Raw genomic sequence first — 24199 nt, 5'->3', positions numbered from 1 at the left:
TCATATTTAGGTTTTGATAACTATATAGGAGATTAATATTCTCTTCCATTTACCAGTTTTGATTAAATTGCTTTTGATGGACACACAGGGTAACTTGTTTTTCTGAAGTTAATGGTCCCATAGTTTGTATTTCCTATATACCAGGCTAGTAATAATAATAAAACCCACTTTTAAAACCTACATATATTGCTATGAATTTACAAGGGGATTGATTTAGAAATTATCTGTAATTTTTTGCATAATTATTCAAATTTTTTCAGTTACTTTTAAATAATTATTAAGCATACTTTTAAACAATGGTAGTTTTACTACCAATAACATTGGTAGTAAACATTTTTTATACGTGTGAAACTGTATAGAAGCTAGTCTCTTTTGGGGTGGCGTGGGCAGGGAAAGCAGGAACTGACACCGGCCCTGACAGAGTTTGTTGACCTACTATGTGGCTATGACTCACCTAGCATTGAAGAATTATCTACTTATTTTGAAGTGGCATTACAAGGAATTACAGTTGACAGCCTATAGGGAAAAATTCCTTTGTTTTCTGAATGTACATATTAATATATATAATTTGAGTTACCTCAAACCCAGACTTTAACATCATGAATCTGGGAAAAGGGAACGTGACGGATTTTACATGTGTTATCTCCCTCAATCCAGACAGCAACACTTCTGTACACATGTGATCTCTCCATTTCACAGATTAGGAAACTGAAGTTCCACATCTAATCAATACAGTGGAGTCTCATCACATTTAATTTACACAAATTCAACTATATCTACTCAGCCAAAAGTAAAACCATGATGAAAATAATCATTTAAAGACTGTAGTAGCATTCCATTCCTGACCTTTTGCTTCAGATTGGACATGAGATTAAAGATGTGATTGGTCATTGTCTCAGCTACTCTCAGTATGTAGCTATGAAAATCCCACCATGTTGACTGTGATTCTGTTTTTCAGTCACGTTTAATGTTCATACAACATGGTCTCTCATACTAAGCCTCTAGTGCTCAACCAAAGAAGCAGCAATTTGTTCCAGTGCTGGAAGAGAAACTATTTTAGGCTTGATGAGCAATTGTGTTGATTTCCAAGATGACCTGCAGATACAGCCACAACAGACTATCGTCTGTGCAGGAGCATTCTCTCTTACACTTGCATACCTGTGCATAAACCCACTTCTTTCAATACTACATATATTTTATATTGCATACATACCTTTATTGTGTGTTCTAGATTGCTGTATGTATAATATTTTTATACAAAACATTTCTATTCAACGAGGTGTACAAAAAAAGTATACGTTGTAATTTGGGGGGAGATTTAAGAGATTTTGCAAGGAAAGTCAGTACTTTGTACATCCACAGACTGTGTTTGTGTTGTTTGCCACCATATACCCAGGGTCTAGCACATTGCCAAGCACAGGGTTTATTGAATAAATGGGGGGGGGCCCTAATCACTCAGCTTATTTTTATGTTAAAAATATAGAGAGAGTGATCATATTTTTCTCATCTAAAATTCTGGAGTCTCTTTTGAAAAATGTGCTTCATTCCCCAGATGGGTTACTTTTAAAAAGTAAAACAGTAGGGAAATAGATATTGGAAATCACAACTATCAAACAATATCTGGTCCTAATATGACCACTCAACTTACCATTCTTTATTTCTTTCCTTTCTCCTATCTGTTTTTTTTAATACGTATACAGATTTACTAAAGGAAAATCAACCATACTAAGCAGAAGTTATTTTATGAAAACTCCAAGTGGCTTTCTGCTCTTTCACCTAGAGAAATGGAAAGACCAGAAGATAGAAAATGTAAATAACGTGACAAATCTATTGTAGATGTTACTCTTACCTCCTTATGTAATATTCATTACCTTTATACAAATAACCACTTTTTTAATATTCTGTTTTCTTCCTTCCTTCTTTCCTTTCTTTCCTTTCTCTGTTTCCTTTCTTTCAACACTCTTACAGGTATCTCCCAATTCCCACCGTTTGCCCCCCCTGCCCCCAGCTGGCCTTCGCCACCGCATTGTTGTCTGTGTCCATGGGCTCTGCATATATGCATATATGTTCTCTAGCTAATTTCTTTCGGTCCCTCTCACCCCATCTGTTTGGTGAAGTAGAACTTTCCCTAGAGCTTGGAAGGATAAAACTGCGTGCTGAGCTACCATGTGCCATTCTTCTGAGCTGGCTAGAAGACCTGAGTGCCAGGCCAAGAAAACATGGTCTCTCTTAGACTGGGGGAGAAGGAAAGGTTTGGTGCACTGAAATGGGACATTTGCTTGTAATTCAAATCAGAACCAGAATGGCTAACCTGCCTGCTAATTACGAGACATAGAATAACCACATGTTTTGTTGTGTTTTACAGGTATTTATTTATTCATTCATTCGTTCATTCATTCATTTATAGACAGAGGAGAAGGGAGAGAGAAAGAGAGGAAGAGAAACATCAATGTGTGGTTGCCTCTCACATGGCCCTCCACTGGAGACCTGGCCCACAACCCAGGAATGTGCCCCGACTGGGGACTGGAAATGAAACTGGTGACTCTTTGGTTCACAGGCTGACATTCAATCCACTGAGTGACACCAGCCAGGGCTAAACCACATGTTTTAGGAGCCTGAAAAGTAGTTACTGGATGGCTAATGACTGAAAGAGATGTTTCTAGAGTTCTATGTTCCAGAAATGAACTTGTGCAAACTAAGAGTGTAGAATTTAAAAAAATAGCGACTATAAATAAAATAGAAGTAAAAATAATTCGACAGTACATTAAATGCATTTTATGATTACCAAGTAGGAATTATTCTCAGAATGAATATATGGCTTAATATGAAATTTTATAATGGATAGGTGAATAAATCTGTTAAGGAAAATAAAGATCATACTAGTAAACATGGAGAAGAAGCTAATAATTTCCTTTTGTCTAATTAAAAACCAGGAATGAAGAGAACCTTCTATAACAAAATATTCCAGACAACTAAAATAATAATTGATGTTGAAACACTAGATTGTTTAATCATTGTTAAACAATTGGAAACCCATTTTCAGTACATTATTATATAATATCTGACCAATATAATAAGACATGAATTAGAAAGAAAAGGATTAAATACTGAAAAAGAAGCTGCACAATTACATTTTTGGAGTGATATGATTGCATTTCTAGGAAACCAAGAGTCAACTGAGAAATTATTACAGTAATAAGACTATAGAGTAACTAAATTTAAAATGAATACTTTAAAATCAGTCATTCTACTTTTCAGTAATTATTTAGAAAATATAATTTAAAATAAATCACTTTTCACAATAATAGAAAATTACATTAATAAGAAATGTGTAATCCTATGTAAGAAACCTAAAAACTTCTTGGACATGAGCATAGCTGGGGGGGGGGGGTGCAGTGCAAAGAGGTATAGGCAGAAGAATGTCATGTGTCTGAATGGAAAGTCCAACTACTACAAATACCAGTTTTCCTTAAGCTAACTTACAGGCTTAGCATAATTGTCATTTTTAAAGGTATTTGAGAAATTGATGAGATAATTATTAATTTTGTCCACTAAACAGGCACTAAACAGGTAAAAGTAAGATGACTTTTTTAAGTGAAAAACCAAGAACAGTGACAATTAACTGTAGAGCCCCATCAGATGTAAAAACATATTACAAAATTATAGTCAATAAAATAGTTGGATATTAGCATAAGCATTGGTAGTAGAGTTGGTGAAAGGGAATCAAGATCCCAGAAACAGACATTCTAAATAATATAATAAAGGCATCATCAGAAGTTAGTAGAAAAAGGAAAACATTCAGTAAATGTTTTTGAGAGTCTTAAATAGTTGGGAATATAAAGTTAGTTGGAATCTTATTCTCATCTTATATACCAAAATAAATTCCAGGTAAATTGAAGAGTATGATAACATGAATACCCTTATGGGAGTCTCATTTAAGAAAGATATTGTCCTGGCTGGTGTGGCTCAGTGGACTGAGTGCCGGACTGTGAAGCAAAGGGTTGCTGGTTCGATTCTCTGTCAGAGCGCATGCCTGGGTTGCAGGCCAGGTCCTTAGTGGGGAGTGCATGAGAGGCAACCACAAGTTGAGGTTTCTCTCCCTCTCATTCTCCCTCCTTTCCCCTCTGTCTAAAAATAAATAAAATATTTAAGGGAAAAAAAAGAAAAGAAAGATATTTATCTGGATGAGGAAATACTTTTCAAACTTTAAAGAAGTGCAAGGACTTATGAGGGAAAAGTTCATTACATTTGACTCAAATAAAACAATGACATTTATTCTCTCTTTTTTCTCCTACCCCCTCTCCTCCCAATAGAAATGAACAACTTAAAAGATGTACAAACCGGAATTAGGAATTTGTTGGGCTTTTTTTTAAGTAACAGACAGATATTTATATCTACTTTATTTTTTGGTTGGTGGGGATCAAACCACTTTACTGAGGGGTTTCAGAGGAGTTTTGAATGACTAGGAAACCAATGAGATCAAACATCCTCAGTCCAGCAGGATCTCCTCAACCTCATAGTTGCAGAAAGCCTAATGTTTATCTTTAAATTTTAAGGCGTTCATACAATATTTTCAAAAGACCAAGACCCAGGGAGATGAATGAGCCAAGAACTTGAAATAACAGGTTCATTTACTAAAAAGGACATAAAAGCATATGGAAATAAGTTTTTTTCCTAACAAGTAATCAAAGAAGTGAAACTTTAAAATGCAGTGATACAGTTTTACTATTTTGAGTTAGCAATGTTGTTTTCTGATGGTGGTATTGCTGGTGAAGGTGCCATGAAATGTGCTAGCTTATGTATGTCTGTTAGCAGTCTGAATTCATTTAATCCTTTTGTATAGCAAGTCAGCAATTTTTGTGCCTTTTAAATTAACATATTTTAGTCCCATAATTCCATTTGCAGCATTATATATATATATGTATATATATATATATATAGTGAAAATTTTAAAACAGTTTATGTATTCAGTAAGTAAACTGTGCTGTATGTCCCAAAGCAGTAGGTAGTCATAGAAAACTATTGTTTATGAAGAGTTTACAGAATTTTTAGGAAGTATTTTTGAAGCAAAAAGAGCAAAATACAGTCACTAATACTATATGAACACAACTATATAAACCAATACACATAGAAAAGAAAAGCTGTAAAAGAATATACCAAAAATTGTAATAATACTTATTTCAGATATGTTTTTCAAATATTTTGTTTTCCTCATTCTTCAAAATACCTTGTATTTTGAGCAGGTACAGAGCAGTGTCCTACATCTTAATGACACTTCAGTCAGCATTTAAGTGAATGAATTTCTATAGTAAGCATGAGTTACTACTTTTACATTGAAAGAAGTATGAATACAATCCATATCTAATTTAGGAAAAGAAGTGTAGGAAGCACTCTAGAATAGAAAGGAACCTGATTAATGTGATCTTACACTTAGATTACCAGAGTTCACAAATGTTTTCACAGCTTTTTGTGTGTGTGATCCTTTTTTATTAGTGACATCTATTACTTGCCTAAGTTAGAAATTTCTGTTAACTTTGACTCGCTTCTCTCTGATCAGTCAAATCCACTGATCACCAAATTTGGGGTGTTCTTTCTCAGAAGTGTCTCTTGACGCCATCCTTATCTTTTCACATAATCACTGCTTTAGTTTAGTTCTTTCCTATGTCTCTGAATGTCCCAGTCAGTCAACCCACTTTTCTCTTTTAGTTTCCACATTGCTACCAAAATTATCAGTTATTGAACTAGCAGGATTTTGTGAATGTGCTATAATAAATAGGTTCTGTGGAAGAAAGAGTTGACATTGCTTTTACACAGCTGCCAACATATTATTCCAAACTACAAACTTTTTTAAAAAATTAAAGATTAATAATTCTGTAGCCTGCATTGCTATTTTTCAAGTTTGGGGTATGTAAGAATCACCTGGGGAACCTGTCAAAATGTGAATTATCCAGACCCTAAAAAACCTGATTCAGTGGATCTAAGGCCTGGGAATGTGCATTTCAACAATTTTTCCCATTTTTTTATCCTTGTCCATGCAATCCCAGGACAAGATTTTGAGGGACACTGACCTCAGAATAAAGTGCAATTTCATTAATTTACTATATTTCTCCTCATAATTTGGTACCAGCCCACTTTTCTATGTGTGTGCAATATGTTTTTTATACCTTCCCCTCACTGAGCACCTTACAAGCCAGCTATTTTGAACGGCCTCAAACTTCCGTGCTTGTGCCCATGTTGTTTCTGCTGCTTAGAGCCCCTTTTGCTGTGGCTGCTCCTACCCAACAACTTGTTGACCTGGCACACTATCTTGAGATTCTAAGTAATCTGTGTAAAGCACTCCTGGACTCACTCTCCTAGGCAGAGTCGCTCTCTCCCTTCTCTCTATTTCCCTATCTTTATGACAACAAATGCATAGTAGTTTTGCTTCCTTGTTTACATGCCCACCTTCCTCATTAGACTGTGAGCCTCTGGAAGTCAGGAATGTCATTTTATTTATCTCGTTCCTCTAGTGTAATCCTAGCGCATAATAATTGCTTAATTAATGTTTATCATATGATTTAACAATCTAGTAAAAAAGGCAAGGAAGGAATGATTAGTCTTATTTTTTTAATTTTTAAAAATATTTTATTTATTTATCTTTAGAAGGGAAGGGAAGGAGAGAAATATCAATGTATGGTTGCCTCTTGTGAGTCCCCTGCTGGGAACTGGCCTGCAACCCAGGCATGTGCCCTGACTGGGAATCGAACCCCGATCGTGTGGTTCGCAGGCCCGCACTCAATCCACTGAGCTACACCAGCCAGGGCTGATTAGTCTTATTTTTCATTGAGAAAATAAGGTCTTCTTATTGTTAAGTATTTGCCTACAACTAGTCAGCTTGTAAGTACAGACTTGAGATTTACACCCAAAAAATCTGACTTCCTTTCTGATCTTGAACTTCTCAGGAAAGGTAGAATATCACAGTAAAATTAGACATGTGCAAAAACACACACTCCTTTTAAGCATTCCCCCCACTTGCATATTAGTTGACCTTTTATCATTTGGGGGGCAGAGATATTTTAATAAATTTTTTCATCAGAGTCCTGCTTTATAAAATACCTATTCCTCCAAGACAAGAACCAATTACTGGCTAGTAAGCTGTTTGTTTTACATCCAACCTCCTATGCTCTGTTTTGTGATACTTATTTATATCTCTTGCAAAAACCATTTTTCTAATAGGTAATGGGGTATCCACAAATACTTCTTTTAAAATTTGAATTCAACTGATATTTATGTAGATAACAACTTTTTCTGCAACACTTACAAGAGGGTGTATAAGTATTCAAGTGGGTTTCCATCATATTTCTTAAAGCTTGATTTCCAAAGTTTAGATGTGTGTTAGCCTTGCTACAGACTTCAGTCTTCAAGTGTTGATGGAAATCAACCACCAGCTGCAAAGTTCAGATCCACTGTGCCATAGAATACATTTAGCTATGGCTTAAGCCAAATGTTAGCAATGAAATATTTAGTAGCAACTGTTCTTTTAAAAGAAACATTTTAGATAATTAGAATCATCTTGTAATATCCTTATACCAGCTGTCAGCTTTTTACTTTTTCTGCCAGTATTTCTAGAACCAAAGTCAAGAAAATGGAAATTAGGATAGTATACTTTGAAATACACTAAACAGTTGAAAAACTGTCATATCTTATAAAGATTTCCAAATAGAGCTCCTCAGCCAGTGTCTAAAAAATATTATAAAAAGCAAATAGCTATGACAATGCTTTCAAATATTAAGATGAAATTCATACATTAGTAATGGGAACATTTGAGAAGTGGAAGAGTTGCCTCTATGGTAGCCACTGGACTTGAAAATTATTAAAGTAAACTTGAGGATTATAATTTCACTTTGGATATTTTCTGTTCCTGTTTCTTCATTTTGTTACCATGTTTCATCAGCATCTCACCATCCTTCCATTTTCCTTTTTAACTTTTGTTGTTATCATTCTGCTTTTAATATACTCGTCTTCATTTTCTATCACATCAACTTCAATAATATTCCAGATTCTCGCCCTGGCTGGTGTAGCTCAGTGGATTGAACACGGGCCTGCGAACCAGAGGCTCGCGATTCGATTCCCAGTCAGGGCACATGCCTGGGTTGCAGGCTGGTTCCTTGCAGGCCAACTACCAGCAGGGGATGCACGAAAGGCAACCATACATTGATGTTTCTCTCCCTCTCTCCTTCCCCTCTAAATATAAACAAATAAATAAAATCTTTAAAAAAATAAATAAATAATATTCCAGATTCTCCACCATCTTAGACAATGAAAATAGCATCCTAGTTTTCCTTTCAAGTCTTCTCCTACTCTTCCACAACACATACATACAACTGCTTTTTACATTTTTAAGTAATTTTAACACGTCTATTCTGTAACCATACTTAATCCCTCTTATATTTTGACTACAGGTAGATTTTTATAGTTAAAACCAGTAGTATTCACTCTATGAATGCATTAATAAGAATAATGTTGATACAATTATAAAATGTTTCATTCCACAACCAAGTCGAATGGTAGGATTAGGTTTTGTTCTGTGTATGTTCAACATGATGAACCAAACAAAGAATATTCATAGCGTTCAGGTCTCATGGTTCCTTTTTGCATACACTCCACACATGGCTCAAAATTGGGCTGTTTTGCCTCATATCTTGAGTACGATTTTATCATACATTTTTGTTGGTTGTTTTTTCCTAAAGTTTCCAATTACCTTTTCCCCCATTGTGAAAATAACCATGTCATTAAGATCGCATGATTCCTCGATTCTTTTATCTGTTGCTTAGAACCTGTTGTATAGGTTCAAGTACTTTTTACTTGGCTTACACAGATCTCATCCTCTACTTTGGATTTACTACCATTGATGTAAAACTTTATCCTAGAATTGCTTTTTATAACTTATTTATGTTACTTGGTAGCTGGGTCACTTCCACTATTTCTAGCATATGATCTCTTCCTCTTTTTTGACCCCCCTCTTGGGTTAGCTAGGGCACTATCTCAGGTGCCTTAGAATTGATTCATGAGAACTAAAACCCATAGAAATACCTTAATTTTTCTTTATATGTGATCATTTGCTAGGTATAGAATTTCCTGCTCAAATTATTTTCCAACATTTTAATTACTGCAAAATTTTTCACTCCTGTTGCCATGGATGAGAAGATTGTTAGATCATTGTTCTTTACATATCACCAATTCTACCCCTGTGACAGCTTTTAGGCTCTTATCTCTATCTTTTATTGTCTAATGTAGTTTTTTAAGGTGAATTCTATTCAGTGGTTCCTTTTAATCTAAATATGTCAGTCTCTCAAGCACAGAAATCTTGTTTAATTTCTTTGCTTTCATTTTTCTCTTATTTCTTCTGGAAGTTTTCTGTTTTTTTCTTCTGGAATAGCATGTATTTGGTCATGGGACCTCTTTGAGTCATCTTAAATCTTTCTACCCCATTTTCAGTATATCTTTTTGCTCTATTTTTAGGAGTTTAATTTTGAAAATCCAATAGGTGAAATGTTATTTAATTTGCATTTTATCCTAATTAAAAATGAGTAATTTTCATATCTTTGCCACTTGCATTTCTTTTTCTGTGAACTCAGTTTATATCCTTTTGTCCATTTTTTTATTGGATTGTTTCTATTTCTCTGTCGGTTATATGAGTAGCAGATAGTTTTTACTAGTTTACCAGCCTGTCTTTTGTCTTTGCCTATGGTTTTTTCACCTTCATACAGGAATTTTTGTTTCTTAAAGCTTGATTTCCAAAGTTTAGATGACTTTAGATGTCTTTTTATGGCATCTTGATGTTACTTAGAAAAGACTATTAAAAAGGATCATCCACGTGTTCTTATGGTACTTTTGTGGCTTTATTTTCATATTTTGTTTGTTATTCCAAGTAGAATTTACTTTTATAAAATTATAAGTTGAGAACACACTCTTAATTTTTTCAAGTGTCCCTCATCTCTGTTCCATGACATCTTTATCATATGAATACAGGATGGAGCAAAAGTAGGTTTATAGTTGTGAGTACAGGAAAGAGTTTATTCTTGTATTATTATTTATTAATTGTATTATTTTTCATATAAACAACTGCAAACCTACTTTTGCTTCAGTCTGTATATCCCGTGTCTGTTTTTGCATTTTCCATTCTATTCATTCTAGGGATGATAGCTATAGCTGTTAATTAGCTATATCTGACCATCATAATTATTCTCTCCCCCATTTTTTTCCTCCCCTGATTTTTCCTGGGTTTCTTGCTGTTTTCTTTTGAATGTTAGGGTCACCATGATAAATTCTACACATACAAATTATACTGGCATTTTATTGGGGTCATGTTAAACGTCTAAATTATTTAAAAGAGAATTAACATTTGTGAATTTGAGTTTTCCCATCCAAGTATGTGGTATGTTTTTCCATTCCTTCAAGTTTTTTATGTTACTGAGGAGCATTTTGAAGTTTTCTTTATATATCTTGAATTAAAGCAGTAAAAATTCAACTCTTTCCCCCTCCAAATGGCTGATCACTTCTACCAGAACCATCTATTAAATAATACATCATATAACCTGCATTTAGAGATTCTTAATTTTCCTTACACAAAACTGCAGTAACTACTTGGATTCATTTGTAAACTTAGTTCTGTTCCCCTGAGTCTTTCTGGGTCAGTACTACACATACTATTTTTATAACTGAGGCTTTAGTGTTTATTAAAGCTAGTTTTCCCTCATCACTTTTGTTTCAAACATTCAGTATATTAAAAGCTATTAAAAAACTTACTACACTATTTTAGGGGTGCACACACACACATCATACACACACTAAGAAAACTACAGGCCAGTCCCACCAGGTATTAGTTATCTGAAATAAAAAGTATTAGCTAGAGAAGAGAGAATTTCAGGGGAAAGGGGGAAGGATTCACAGGAACAAATATAAAGGACACATGGACAAAAACTAAGGTGGGGGGAATTGGGAGGGACGTGGAAAGCACTGGGGGGGTGGGCTGGTATGGGAGTATAAGACAGAAAATTGTACTTGAAAATAAATAAATGTTTTTAAAAAGTATTGGCTAGTAAGTTCCATAGTTTGGTGAAACATCATTATAAGTGAAATAAGCCAGACACAAAAGATTATAGACTATATGATTTCATTTATATGAAACTCAAGAATAAGCAAAATTGTGTGACAGAAACCAGATTGGTAGTTATATGGTAGTTATATGGTACCTAGGGTTAGAGTGGAGGTTGACTACAAAGGGAGAAATCTTTTAGAAGTAGGTGATTGAAGTGTTTTAAACTTGACTGCAGTGATAATTTTCACAACTGTTTGTATTCATTGAGACTCATTGAGATGAATTTTAAATTATACCTCAAATAAAGCTGAAATAAGAATAATATGATCATGTGGTTTTAAATTACCACTGAAAGATTAGTAAAAACAGCAGTTTCTCTTCCATCCTTTGTCCTATGCTCTCCCCCGAATTTGTCTTGCCCCATGCCATTCCTCAGGAAAGCCACGCTCAACTGTTTTAACTACTCCTTGTATTTACCACCTTATGATAATGGAGTATGCTGCTACCTCTTGGCCCACCTATATTTGACATCCATTAACTTTCTCTTATAACATCACTTTACCTCTCCTAATGCCTTCCTTTGCCTTATTTTGTCATCCTGATACATTTAATTATTACTGGTTAAGCCCACAGGTAGTGTTTTCATTATATGACCATATACATATTTTTCAGTAATGAAGCAAATAGTCTGAGTGTGATTATATCATTTCTGGTAAAAACTTTGTTGTTGTTGTTGCTTTAATTCAAGAATTGCCTCATTTTTTTAAAGATTTTGTTTATTTACCTTTAGAGGGGAAGGGAAGGAGAGAGGGAGAGAAACATCAATGTATGGTTGCCTCTCCTGCATCCCCTGCTGGGAACTGGCCTGCAACCCAGGCATGTGCCCTGACTGGGAATCGAACCGCTATCCTCTGGTTCGCAGGCCCGCACGCAATCCACCGAGCTACACCAGCCAGGGCAAGAATTGCCTCATTTTTAAAAATTTGCTTATTTAGCACTGAGTTTGTCATCCCACAGGCTTCAATGCCTCTTTATAAAAACTTTTACTTGTGAGGTAATTAGTTTGGTTATTCTCCAAAGATACCCTTCCTAGAGCCGTCAGATTTCCTGACTTAATCTTGACTGTTCTCTAGGTCTGTGTTATAGCTACTGTGGTTAAACTTCTTTTTGCTCTCATCCTGAAAAGTCTGCCCACCTGCTTTCTGTGTTGGAACCTTGATTTCTTATGTCCTATTTCTTGTGCCTTCATGGTTTACTCCCTCATTCTCAGGAGCATATCCTCTGGTGGCTTCCTGAAAAGGGATAACTGAAAGGTAAATTTTTTTGAAATTGTACATACTTGAACGTGTCATATTCTGCTCCTACAGTTATGTGATATTTTAGATGAATATAGAATTCTAGGTTGCAAACCATTTTTACTCAACTTTTAAAGTATTGCTCTAATACCTTGTAACTTCCAGTTTTGCTATTCAGTGGTCCAGTGCCATTCTGGCTCCTTGTCTTTTATTTTGTTTTTTGTTTTTCCTCTCTCTGTGGAAGTGATTAGAATTTTCTCTTTACACCTAATGTTCTGAAATTTTACAGCATTGTGCTGTGGTATGGGTCTTTTTTAATTTGATATGCTAGATACTCAGTAGGTCCTTGCTTTCTACAGAATTACATCCTTCATTTTTTTGAAATTTTCTTGCCTACCAGTTTTGGTATTTTCTCTCCACTGTTTTTATTATTATTCCTGGAATTTCTATAAGTCAAATATTAGACTTCTTGGATTGCTTTTCATAATGTTTTACCTTTTCCTCCTATTACTTACCTCTTTCTTTTTTTTTTTCCTTCTTCATTCTGCCTCCTGGAAAATAGCCTTAACTTTCAACTTCAAACTTGAATTGAATTTTTTTCTGCTCCTATTCTCAGATTATTCTTCTTATCAGTTTCTCTTTTGGTTAATGATGTAATTTTTTATCTTAGAATTTGTTTCTTTGACATTTTCTTCTGTCCCATCATTTTCTGTTTCTCAGCACTTTTGTTTTGGTCTCTGTCTTTAATATTGGGGACTTTCCTCAAATGCATGAAGATCCTTGACTGGCATTCACATTTAAAAGGCATTAAAAGCTGATTCAAAGTTTGAGTTTGAAGGCAGAGCTCTTATGTAGCTGGACTGTGCTGTAGGAAGTTCCTAAATGTCACAGTCTTTCTCCAGGTTAGTCAGTCTCAGACCCTGTCTTGGAGAAAATCTACTGTCTTGTTTGTGGGGCTGCTTATGGTCTAGAACAGGGGTGTCAAACTCATTTTCACCGGGGGCCACATCAGCTTCACGGTTGCCTTTAAAGGGCCAAATGTGATTTCAGCTCTTTAACAATTAAAGGGTAGTTACATTTATACAGTCCTAAGATTATTTCAGCCCTTTGAAGGCAACCACGAGGCTGATGAGGCCCCCGGTGAAAGTGAGTTTGACACCCCTAGTCTAGAGCTATACTGAAGAAAGGGACTTTGGTCTCATTAGATTCTCACATAATCTGTGATTTTTAGTCACAGCCTGTGTCTATTTAATTCCAAAGTCTCTTGGGTTTAGTTTTTCCAGAAACTACACCTTCAGATTTCTAAACGTAGGAAGTCATTGACTATACTACGTGAAGCTAGGGACCTGGAATTCTAATATTTCCAAGTATCTCCTAGTTCTGAACCTTTCTGAGGTTCTGTTAGAATTGGCTTTCTTCTTATCTATAGGCACTTAAGTTTAATATTCATCACCTCGTTTTTCTTTGTTTTCTACCTGTCTTTATATTATGGTTTAGGGTTGCTGTTTCCTAGCTTCATCAAAGACAATGTTTCATTTTCCTCTTATTGTGGAGCAATTAGGTACACAAGGTCTTTACATTGATATTTTGAAATCAGAACACAGTGTTCTGCAGCTCTTGCCCCACCTCCTTACTATATCTTAGTAATCTTTTCATATCAGTACATACAGATCTACGTCATTCATTTTAAGATCTGTATAGTATTTCATAAAGTGCTTTACTATAATTTATATAATTATTCTCTTATTAATGAGTATTTTTGTTCTTCCTAGTCTTTGCTTTTATGAACATTGCTGCAATCAATATTCTTTACCCTACTTTCTGGTAAATTTTTATAAGTATATATGTATAATAGATTTCTATTGATGGGATTGCCTAGTCTAACAATGTATACATTTTAAGTTTTGAATCATATAGTCAGATTGTCTTCTGGAAAGTTTACATTTCCAACAGTCTGAGAATGCTTCTTTGCAATAATGGCTTTCATCAAGCTTAATTTTTTTCAATCTGATAAATAAAAAATAGGAATGTATTATTCATTGTTTTTATTTGCATATTTAAGTTATTTTCTTAAACATATCCATTTAAATTTCTTTCCTGCAAACTGTGTACTTGTAATATTTTCTTAATTGATCTTTTTCCTGACTTGTCTAAGCTGTTTGTAAATTACCCCCAAATTAGCCCCTTGTCATTTGGTTACAAATAAATCATCCCAGTTTGCCAATGGTTTTTCAGTTTGGTGTATGGTACTTTGCCAAACCAAAATCTCAGACTTCTATGCAGTCATACTTATACATCTTCTTCTGTGTGGCTTCTCAGTATTATAGCATTGATATATAAATAAACCACAGTTTTTCTTTATATGAATAATAACCAATTATATAAAGGAAAAGAAAAACCCATTCACAAAATTAACAAAAAAGATCACTTATCTAGACACAAACTTAATAAGCCATAGTAAGAAATAAACTTATATGAAGATAGCTTTTAAAATTCTGCTGAGAAGGCAGGGATTTCTTGAATAGGACACAAAAAGCACTAATCATACAAAATATATATTGGATAAAAGGACTTCATCAAAATTAAAATATTTTGTTTATTAAAAGACAATATAAGCCCTGGCTGGTGTAGCTCAGTGGATTGAGCACAGGCCTGCGAACCAGAGGATCGCGGTTCGATTCCCAGTCAGGGTACATGCCTGGGTTGCAGGCTGGTTCCCTGCAGGCCAACTCCCAGCAGGGGATGCACAAAAAGGCAACCATACATCGATGTTTCTCTCCCTCTCTCCTTCCCCTCTAAAGATACATAAATAAATAAAATCTTAAAAAAAAAGACAATATAAGTAAAATGACTAGACATGCCAGAGAAGAAGGAAAATATTTTCAGTACTTACAAGTGACAAAAAATTTGTATCCAAAATTTACAATATATATAAAGTATCTCTGAAATCAACACTTTTTAAAAATCAACTGCCTAATAAAAAATGGGTAAAAGACTCAAACAGACGTTTCCGAGAAGATATACAAACAGCCAGTAAGCACATGAAAAAATATTTCAATATCATTAGTCATCAGTAAATACAAAATAAAACACTATGGCTTTCATTTGTGAAGATACCACTACATACTCACTAGAATAGCTAAAAAAAAAAAACAAAAAACTGGGTAGTTATTAAGTTACAGAGCAACTGCAAGTCTTATTTATTGCTGGGAGGAATGCAAAAATGGTCTACTACTTTGGAGAACTAGTAGGCAGTTTCTTAAAAAATTAAATGGAACATTATATGTCAGCAGGTCACTAAGACCACAGACAGGTTCTGTGGTTTGCTAGGAGAACTCAGCACTCAGCATGTAACTATGCTCATGGTTACAGCAAAGGATACAAAGCACAGTTAGCAAAAGGGAAAGTTGTACGGGAAAACATCCAGGAGAGACTAGGTGCAAGCCTCTAAGGGTCCTCTCTCAGTAGAGTCACACAAGATAGTTCATTCCCCCAACGACTAATTGAGACAACATACGTGAAATTAGCCAACCAGGAAAATTGGTCAGAGACAGTGCACACGTATTTTATTAGAGGCTGGTCCCTTTGCTTAGCACATACCCAGATTCCAGAGAGAAAGCAACTATTCATCAGAAACCGAACTGTTTCATGAATGGTTTGGGCATAATGAGCCACTCCTATCAAGGAGTGGGAATCTTCTCAACATCTAAGTTCCTAGACACAACCAAGGGATGACTTTACCCGCAGGCTTTTTAAAGGATAAGCAGTCAGTCTGCACACCGAGAACAACCCAACACTTCACTCCTAACTATTTACCAGAAGAAATAAAAGTACACGTCCACTTAAACAAAAAACAAAAAACTGATGTAAGAATGTTCATAGCCAAAAGTGTAAACACCTTGTATGTTCAACAACTGGAAAATAAACAAGTATATTTGGATTAATACTTTGTGATTTAGAAGAACCAGTTACTGATATTTTAACAACCTGGATAATCTCAAAAACAGTTGTTAAGCAAAAGAAGCCAAACACAAGAGTATATACACTGTGCGATCTGCTTTATGTAAATTCAAGAACTACCAAAAGTCATCTGTAATTACAGAAATCAAATGTTATTATCATGGGCCAGAGACAGAAATTAATTGGGAAAGAGCATGAGGGAATGTTTTGGGGTAATAGAAATTTTGTATATCTCATTTTATGTGGTGGTTACATGATGTAAAAAGTTATCAAAAGTCATCAAATTTAATAGAAGATATATGCAGTTCATTGTATGTTAATTATAATTCAGTTAAAAATTAAGTACTGAGGAACATTGAAAAATAGACTTAGATCTAAGTGGAAACACATACTGGGATAGAAAGGATAACTTGTAAAAATGTCAGTTCTCCCTAAATTAGTAGAGTGGCAAACTCATTTTCACTGGAGGGCCACATCAAGCTCTCAGTTGTCCTCACAGGGCCAAATGTAATTGTAGGACTGTGTAAATGTAACTGCTCCTTAACAGTTAGCTGCTGCTGGATAGAAACAAGGTGTACGGCTGGATTCAGCCTGTGAGCCTTGTGTTTGCCCCCTGTGGTATAAATCAAAGGCTCTAAATCAAAATACCAACATTTTCTTTGATCTTTGTTTTTAAACTTAACAAAATTATTCAAAAGTTTATCTGGAATAATATATATATATATAAACTGGATTTTAATAAGACTATAAAGGGACCACAGGGAAGGCATTTGGGCTGAATTTAAAGGCTAAATATGATTGAAATGGCAACAAATGGAAACGGAGGTAAGAGATCATAGATCCTATTTACAAAGGCAAAGAAGACTGATCCAGTAAGATTAGAGCCTGGAGCCTGATTTTAAAAAAGAGTAAGAGCAGAGCACAGTCATGGTAAGACTTTGAGTTTCAGCTGTACATAATCTGTAGATACTAAAGAGTCATCATATTATTTAAATTAGGTAGCTGTAGGACTAGGTATGTATTTTAGGTAGCCAATTCTAATGACATGGTGAATAATGAATTGGGGAAGGGAGAAATTGAATAATGTATGCTTCCAAGTCCTTTTGCCTCAGTTCATACTGCCTACTTAACTCGCTGTAGCCTTCTCCTCATTCTGTACTTACAAGAAATCCTTTTCATTTGTTAAGGGTAACTCCCTTAAACACACACACACCTTCTCCTGTGATTACTGTTTTCTACCTTGCAGCTTTGATAATGAAGTTCGGAACTCTTTCCTCGTCACCTTCATTTTTATACGTGTAGGATTTTTTTTCTTCTCTTTTCCATCAGCCATCCCTTCACTTAAATTGCCAGTGTCTTATAGATAGTAATTGCTTAATGAATACTTGTATAATTAGAAACAGGTGAGTATTCCATAGGAGAACTCTTTAGGGTCTAAAAGTGTTAGAGAAGATGGCCAAAAAAATAAATAAATGAAGTGATGAATCTGAGGGTGATTTAATGGGTGGAAATGACATCGTGCAAGAGAAGTTGAGAACTCCAGAGGTTCTAACCTTGAAGATTGAGAGAGCAGTGACGTCATGAAACATGCCCACATTTGAGTAACAGAGTAAGAGATACCAACAAAAGAACAGAGGCCAGAAAAATATCATAAAAAGATTATTTTAACTTTGGGGTGGGGAATTGTGAGAGGGGGGACTTCAGTTAAGTTATTCATAGTAACCATAGGTCCTTGCTTTCATAATTTTAACTTTTTAATAAGAAAAGTATTTTAAGATGAGATATAAAATATGAATCTGAGAACTTTTTAACATTAACATTAGGGAAATGTTCACTTTTAGAATGTTCTCTATGTATATTGAGATATACATATTGATACTTTGTAATAGATACTGAATCAAATACTCAAGGAGGGGGGGGGTGTATTTTGTCCTGGGAAAATGACAGCATGACAGGACAGAAAAACAAGCAACAGAGACTGAAAATGGCTAGACTAAAGGTTGTTTTTCTGTCATCACACAGCAGATAAGGAGAGTAACAAAAGCAGACAGATGGACAGTTCTGCTAGTTTTGGAGTATTCACATGGAGAAAAGAAACATTCTGTTCCTCTTATTCAGAAAAGGAATTTCTAGTCTAAATTGCTGGTTTCGGCAATGTTTCATATCCTGATCAAAGAAACATTCTTTCTTTGTACCCTGAAGATAATGAGTCATGCTTTTCTCAGAATTTTGCTTTTGTGGAAACTAAAGTGCAGTAATAAGTACAGCACTGTTATTTGGATTTAGTGCTAGTGATACTATTGTGAGTAGACCGCTGATAGGTAAGAACACTAGTACTGTGAAACCAGTTTTAACAAGGGACCTAACACAAGTTTTAATTACTGTGTTTTGCTGTGTATAATGTGCACCTTTTTTGCCCAAATTTTTGAGGGAAAATAAGGATGCACATTATGCATGGATGGTACTAATTTCATATTTATATACAAATGTTTTTAATTCTTTTATTTATGCTTATGTGTTAAAAGTGTAATTCTAGAAAGCAATAACAATATCCATATGAAAAATAATACCCTTTATGATACAAAAATATAAGTATCTAAATTTAAGTAAATAAAAACTTGAGTTAAAAATTAAAACAAAAGATTTTTGAAACTTTGGGCCAAAACCATTGGTGCATGTTATACCTGGGAATGCATTATGCACAGCAAAATATGGCAGTCAATTTCTAGAGATGTGAAAGTATATTTTTAAACTAGTAAGCTAATTACTGTAATTTCATCAATTATGCTATAAAATAGAACCCACACTTTTTTTATTGTTCTTCTATTACAATTGTCCCCCATTGCTGTCCACTGCTGTACCCACAGCCCCCTCCCACAGTTAATACTCACCCTATTGTCCATGTCCAAGAACCCATACTTTTGTCTTAAAAAAATAATACCAATCATTTTGACGGCTTTATGGCAGAAAATAAATTTGACTTCCTTTTTTTTTTTTTTTTTGCCCCTGAAAATTGGTGTGGGAGCCCTGACCAGCACAGCTGAGTTAGTTGGGCTCATTTCACAAAATGAAAATTTGCTGGTTCCATTCCTGGTCAGGGCACATGCCTGAGTTGTAGGTATGATCCCCAGTCAGGTTACATACAAGAGGCAGCCGATCATTGGTTCTTTCTCACATCAGTGTTTCTCTCCCTCTCTTCCCCTCTCTCTAAAAATTAACAAAATTTTTTTAAAAATTGGTTTAAGAAGATAGAGGCATAGGTAGAAACCCTTTGCTTCCTCATACAACTAAAAGGAGGATAACAACCAATCTAAAATCAATAAACAGCCAAAAGCGCCAGAAAATCAAACTGCGTACAACTCCAACAACCAAGGAATTAAGGATAAAATCAACCAGAACAACCAGACTGGTAAGGTGGCAGACCACTTTGACTGACTCAGAAAAACCGCAGCAACGTGGCAGCCTTGGGGGCAGACGGTGCAGGAGGGGCCAACTTAAGGGGAAACTGAGACTCAGAGGTGACTGTGGACTACAGCTGGGATTGCATCGGTGGGAGATACTCCCAGTCTCACACAGGAGTTTATTGAAAAGTGTGCTAGAGATGAGCAGGCAAGCTAAATTGTTCCTTCTCTGGCCCCTCCCCCACAGGCAGCACAGCAAAGAGGGTTGCCCCACCCTGGTGAAGGTGGGGGAGGCCCCTCCCCCTTACAACCTATCAGCTGTGCCAAGACAAAGAAATATGGCCCAAATGAAAGAACACAGCAAAGCCCCAGAAAGAGAACAGCAAGGAGGAGATCGCCAACCTCTCTGATGGAGAATTTAAAGCCCTGGTAATCAAAATGCTCACAGATCTGATTGGGCTTGGTCGAAAAATAAAAAACAAAGGAAGGATACCCAAAGTGAAATAAAGCAGAACGTTCAGGGAACCAACAGTGACAGGAAGGAAACCAGGACTCAAAGCAACGATTTGGAACAAAAGGAAGAAATAAACATCCAACTGGAACAGAATGAGGAAACAAGAATTCAGAAAAAAATGAAGAGAGGCTTAGGAACCTCCAGGACAACTTTAAACATTCTAATATCAAAATCAGGGGTGCCAGAAGGAGGAGAACAAAAGCAAGAAATGGAAAACTTATTTGAACAAATAATGAAGGAAAACTCCAATCTGGCCAAGGAAATAGACTTCCAGGGAGTCCAAGAAGCTCAGAGAGTCACAAAGAAGTTGGACCCAAAGAGGAACACACCAAGGCACATCATCATTAAGTTACCCAAGATTAAAGATAAGATGAGAATCTTAAAAGCAGCAAGAGAAAAGGAGACAGTTACCTACAAAGGAGTGCTCGTAAGGCTATCAGCTGATTTCTCAAAAGCAACCTTGCAGGCAAGAAGGGGCTGGAAAGAAGTATTCCAAGTCATGAAAGGCAAGGACCTATATCCAAGATTACTCTATCCAACAGAGTTATCATTTAGAATGGAAGGGCAGATAAAGGGCTTCCCACATAAGGTCAAGTTAAAGGAGTTCATCATTACCAATCTATTATTATATGAAATGTTAAAGGGACTTATCTAAGAAAAGGAAGATCAAAGATATAAACAGTAAAGAGACAACAAACTCACAACTATCAACAAATGAACCTAAAAGAAAAGAAAAACAACAAAAACAAAACTAAGCAAACAACTAGAACAGGAACAGAATCGAAGAAATGGACATCACATGGAGGGATTTCAGTGGGGAGGGGGAAGGGAGGAATGCGGGGGAAAGGTACAGGGAAAAGAAGCATAGTTAGTCAGCATAAAATAGACAGGGGGAGATAAAAATGGTATAGGAAACAGAGGATTCAGAGAACTTCTGTGTACAACCCATGGACATGAACTAAGACTGGGGGGGTGGGAAATGCTGGAGTGTTGTGGGGGCAGGGCAGAGGGGCAAGAAAAAGGGGAGAATGGAGAAAACTGTAATAGCATAATCAATTAAAAATACTTAAAAAAATAACTCATCTAGTAATCTTAAAAAAAATTGGTTTGAGAGTATCAAATTATCACATTAGATCTGAAAGCAACTGTCAGGTAGAGATTATTAGTATTGACCAGATGAAGTTAAAAGCTTATGTTCTAGTTTGGTTTAACTTAGTCTTCCAATTTAAGAACTAGAACTTTAACTTTAAGAACTTTAAGAACTAGAACTGTGCTCTTTATGTACCATAATAGATGCTCTGTGAGTTTTCATCATACCAGAATTCCCCATCCTGTATCCATCTCTATAATAGCCATTATCGGGCAGTCCCACGAAAGTCTTTGTTAATAACCCCAATAGTAGCTCTCTCTAATCTAGGGATTTCCTTTATCTCTTTACTTTTGCAACTTTTGTGGTCATTTCCTTTCTTGGGGTACTACTCCACAGGGAAGGTTTAAAATTTTAGTTCTTTAAGTTCCCCTTTTCAAACTTTTGTATATCTCTGTGCCTTTATTTTAATTTTATTAAAATTATCTGATGAGTCATATCAGTTCTTGGGATAATAGTTTCATGGCTTATATTAAATAACCAGGGTAAAAGTTTCCATCAGTTGATACATTTTTAAGGAAGCCCTTTAACTTACTGCATTATTATAAGGTAATTTTATTGTTTAATTGCTTGCCTTAGGTGGTCAACTGATGACATAATAGCATCAGCAAATACCAATGTTAATATTCCACTTACTGGTCATTTATGTTGTTGTTTTCACACAATTACACTCATTTCAGTATGTCATTCTCATTGACCTCATTTTAAGGTACAGTAACTATAATTTCCCAGATACTTGGTACACTGTACTACATCAAGTATAAGTGAATGGTAAATGTTTGAAAGGGCAAAATAAAGACCATCTAGTAATACTTCTCTCCCATTGTTAAGTGTGTTCTGAAGTACCTTGCCCATAGTGTATTGGTTAAAAAAAAGTTCACCCTTTTAGAATATTTGTGATTCTACCTTGTTGTTACTGTCATTCGTAGGACTACTTCTCTTCACATCTTGGTGAGGTGATAGTTGTATTAAAATTAAGCTATCCTCTTTCTGATTGCACTGCTGGAGGATCTGTGTTTCTTTGCTCTTCTGCATTACTTCACATTTTTCTAATTTAGTGAAGTAATCCTTTTACCAGAGATCTAATACTGAAGGATGATAAATCACTATTGAAGCTGATAAATAATTGCTCACAATGAAATTTTTCACCATCACTAGTGTAATATTAAAATATTCTGGGCCTGACTGGTATGGCTCAGTGGGTTGGGCATCGTCCCGCAATCCAAAGGTTGCCAGTTTGATTCCTGGTCAGGGCACATTGCCCGGGTTGCGGGCCAGGTCCCCAGTTGGGGGGTGGGTGAGAGGTAGCCGACTGATGTTTCTTTCCCATGTCAATGTTTCTCTCCCTCTCTTTCTCCCTCCTTTCCCCTTTCTCTAAAAATAAATAAAATCTTTTTTGAAACATTCTTTTACTACCAGAATGAAGCAGATGGCAAATAATTACATCAGAATATAATGTTATTGTTTGGTCTTTATCATTTAGAAAGAAAGTTTTAAAATAAAATTCCTACTTTATTTCGTGTCTTTCATCGAATGCTATAGCATCCTTCTTGAAATGTAGTGTTTGTTACCTATGGGTATACTTATGTAGTGTTCACTGAAAAAATAATATATATCTTACATTCATTGGAATGTAGTTTGAAGAAAATGGAACATATCTGCAAGTAGTTCTTTAGGAATTTATCTGCTTAACTAAAATGGGGAATACTTGCTTTGGCCAATAAATTGGCATTTGGAATGAGTAGATTAAAAATAGGTGATTAGTGTAACTGAAATTTTGTGACATAAAATTCACAATATATTCTTTGAATATAGTAAACTTAATATAAAATGCACTATATATTCTTTGCTTTGTATCAATTTGTAAGAATGCCAGTAATATATCAATAGGTACAGTATAAGAGGAAACACTTCTTGAAGAGATTACAATAATGACCTCTAAGAAAAAAAAATCAAGTCAAAAACAAAGGTTGAAATTGTGATTTAGGGGCAGAGGATAATAGCAAGGGGAGATAAATGCCAGCAACTGGACAAAAATGTCAGGGACCTGAGTATTGATATGAAAACCAAGGCTACTCAATAAATACAAGCCAGATTTTTGCAGTCTAATCTAGTCCTGGTTGTATATTAAATACCTTGAAAGTAAAATATATTTTCATGACTCTGTATTCCACTGATGCTTAATTATGTAATGTAGCTATTAGGGACTATGCCTTGGTATGAATGAAACTAAAAGTAAGGTCTTTTTAGTGTTAAAGGACACTACTTTTTTATTAAAAGTTCATTGAATAGTACCTGTTTCCACAAAACATACTTCCAAAATTGGAATGACAACAGAAGACTATCATGGCCCCTGTGTAAGGTTGATACACACATTCAAGTAATACTCCAGACTTTCAGAGAAGATGGCAGCATAGGTAAACAAAGCTGGCCTCCTTGCACAACCGCATCAAAAGTACAACTAAACTATGGAACAACCATTACTCAGAACTGCCAGAAATTAAGGTGAATGGAAGTCCTACAACTACAGACTGAAAGAAGAAACCCCATCTAGACTGGTAGGAGAGGCAGAATGGGCTGGTTCCACACCCCCATGTGGCAGATAAAAATCAGGAAGTATATCTCCAGAGCAGTGGGTCCCAGCCCCACACCAGGTGCCCCCAAACCCTGGGTTCCAGTGCCAGGAAGTTAAGTCTCCATTACTTCTGGCTGTAAAAACCAGGGGCAATGGAGGATCTAGAAGACAAAAACTTCTAGAGTCTCATGCAGTTCCTCTTAAAGGGGTCATGCACGGACTTACTG

General features: G+C 35.5%; 1 non-coding gene across 1 annotated transcript; it reads left to right on the top strand.

Annotated features, from left to right (window-relative positions):
• The first annotated feature begins 23693 nt into the window (after nucleotides 1-23693).
• LOC118987538 (U6 spliceosomal RNA) lies at nucleotides 23694-23795 on the top strand. Its single transcript, XR_005066592.1, has one exon. It is a non-coding gene; the product is annotated as a U6 spliceosomal RNA (small nuclear RNA).
• The last annotated feature ends 404 nt before the right edge of the window (nucleotides 23796-24199 follow it).

The sequence above is a fragment of the Sturnira hondurensis genome, unplaced genomic scaffold, assembly GCF_014824575.4.
Source record: "Sturnira hondurensis isolate 20B ecotype Veracruz unplaced genomic scaffold, ASM1482457v3 Scaffold0005279, whole genome shotgun sequence".
NCBI lineage: Eukaryota > Metazoa > Chordata > Mammalia > Chiroptera > Phyllostomidae > Sturnira > Sturnira hondurensis.
The sequence above is the reverse complement of the archived record's forward strand: the minus strand, read 5'-3'. Positions and strand labels throughout refer to the sequence as shown.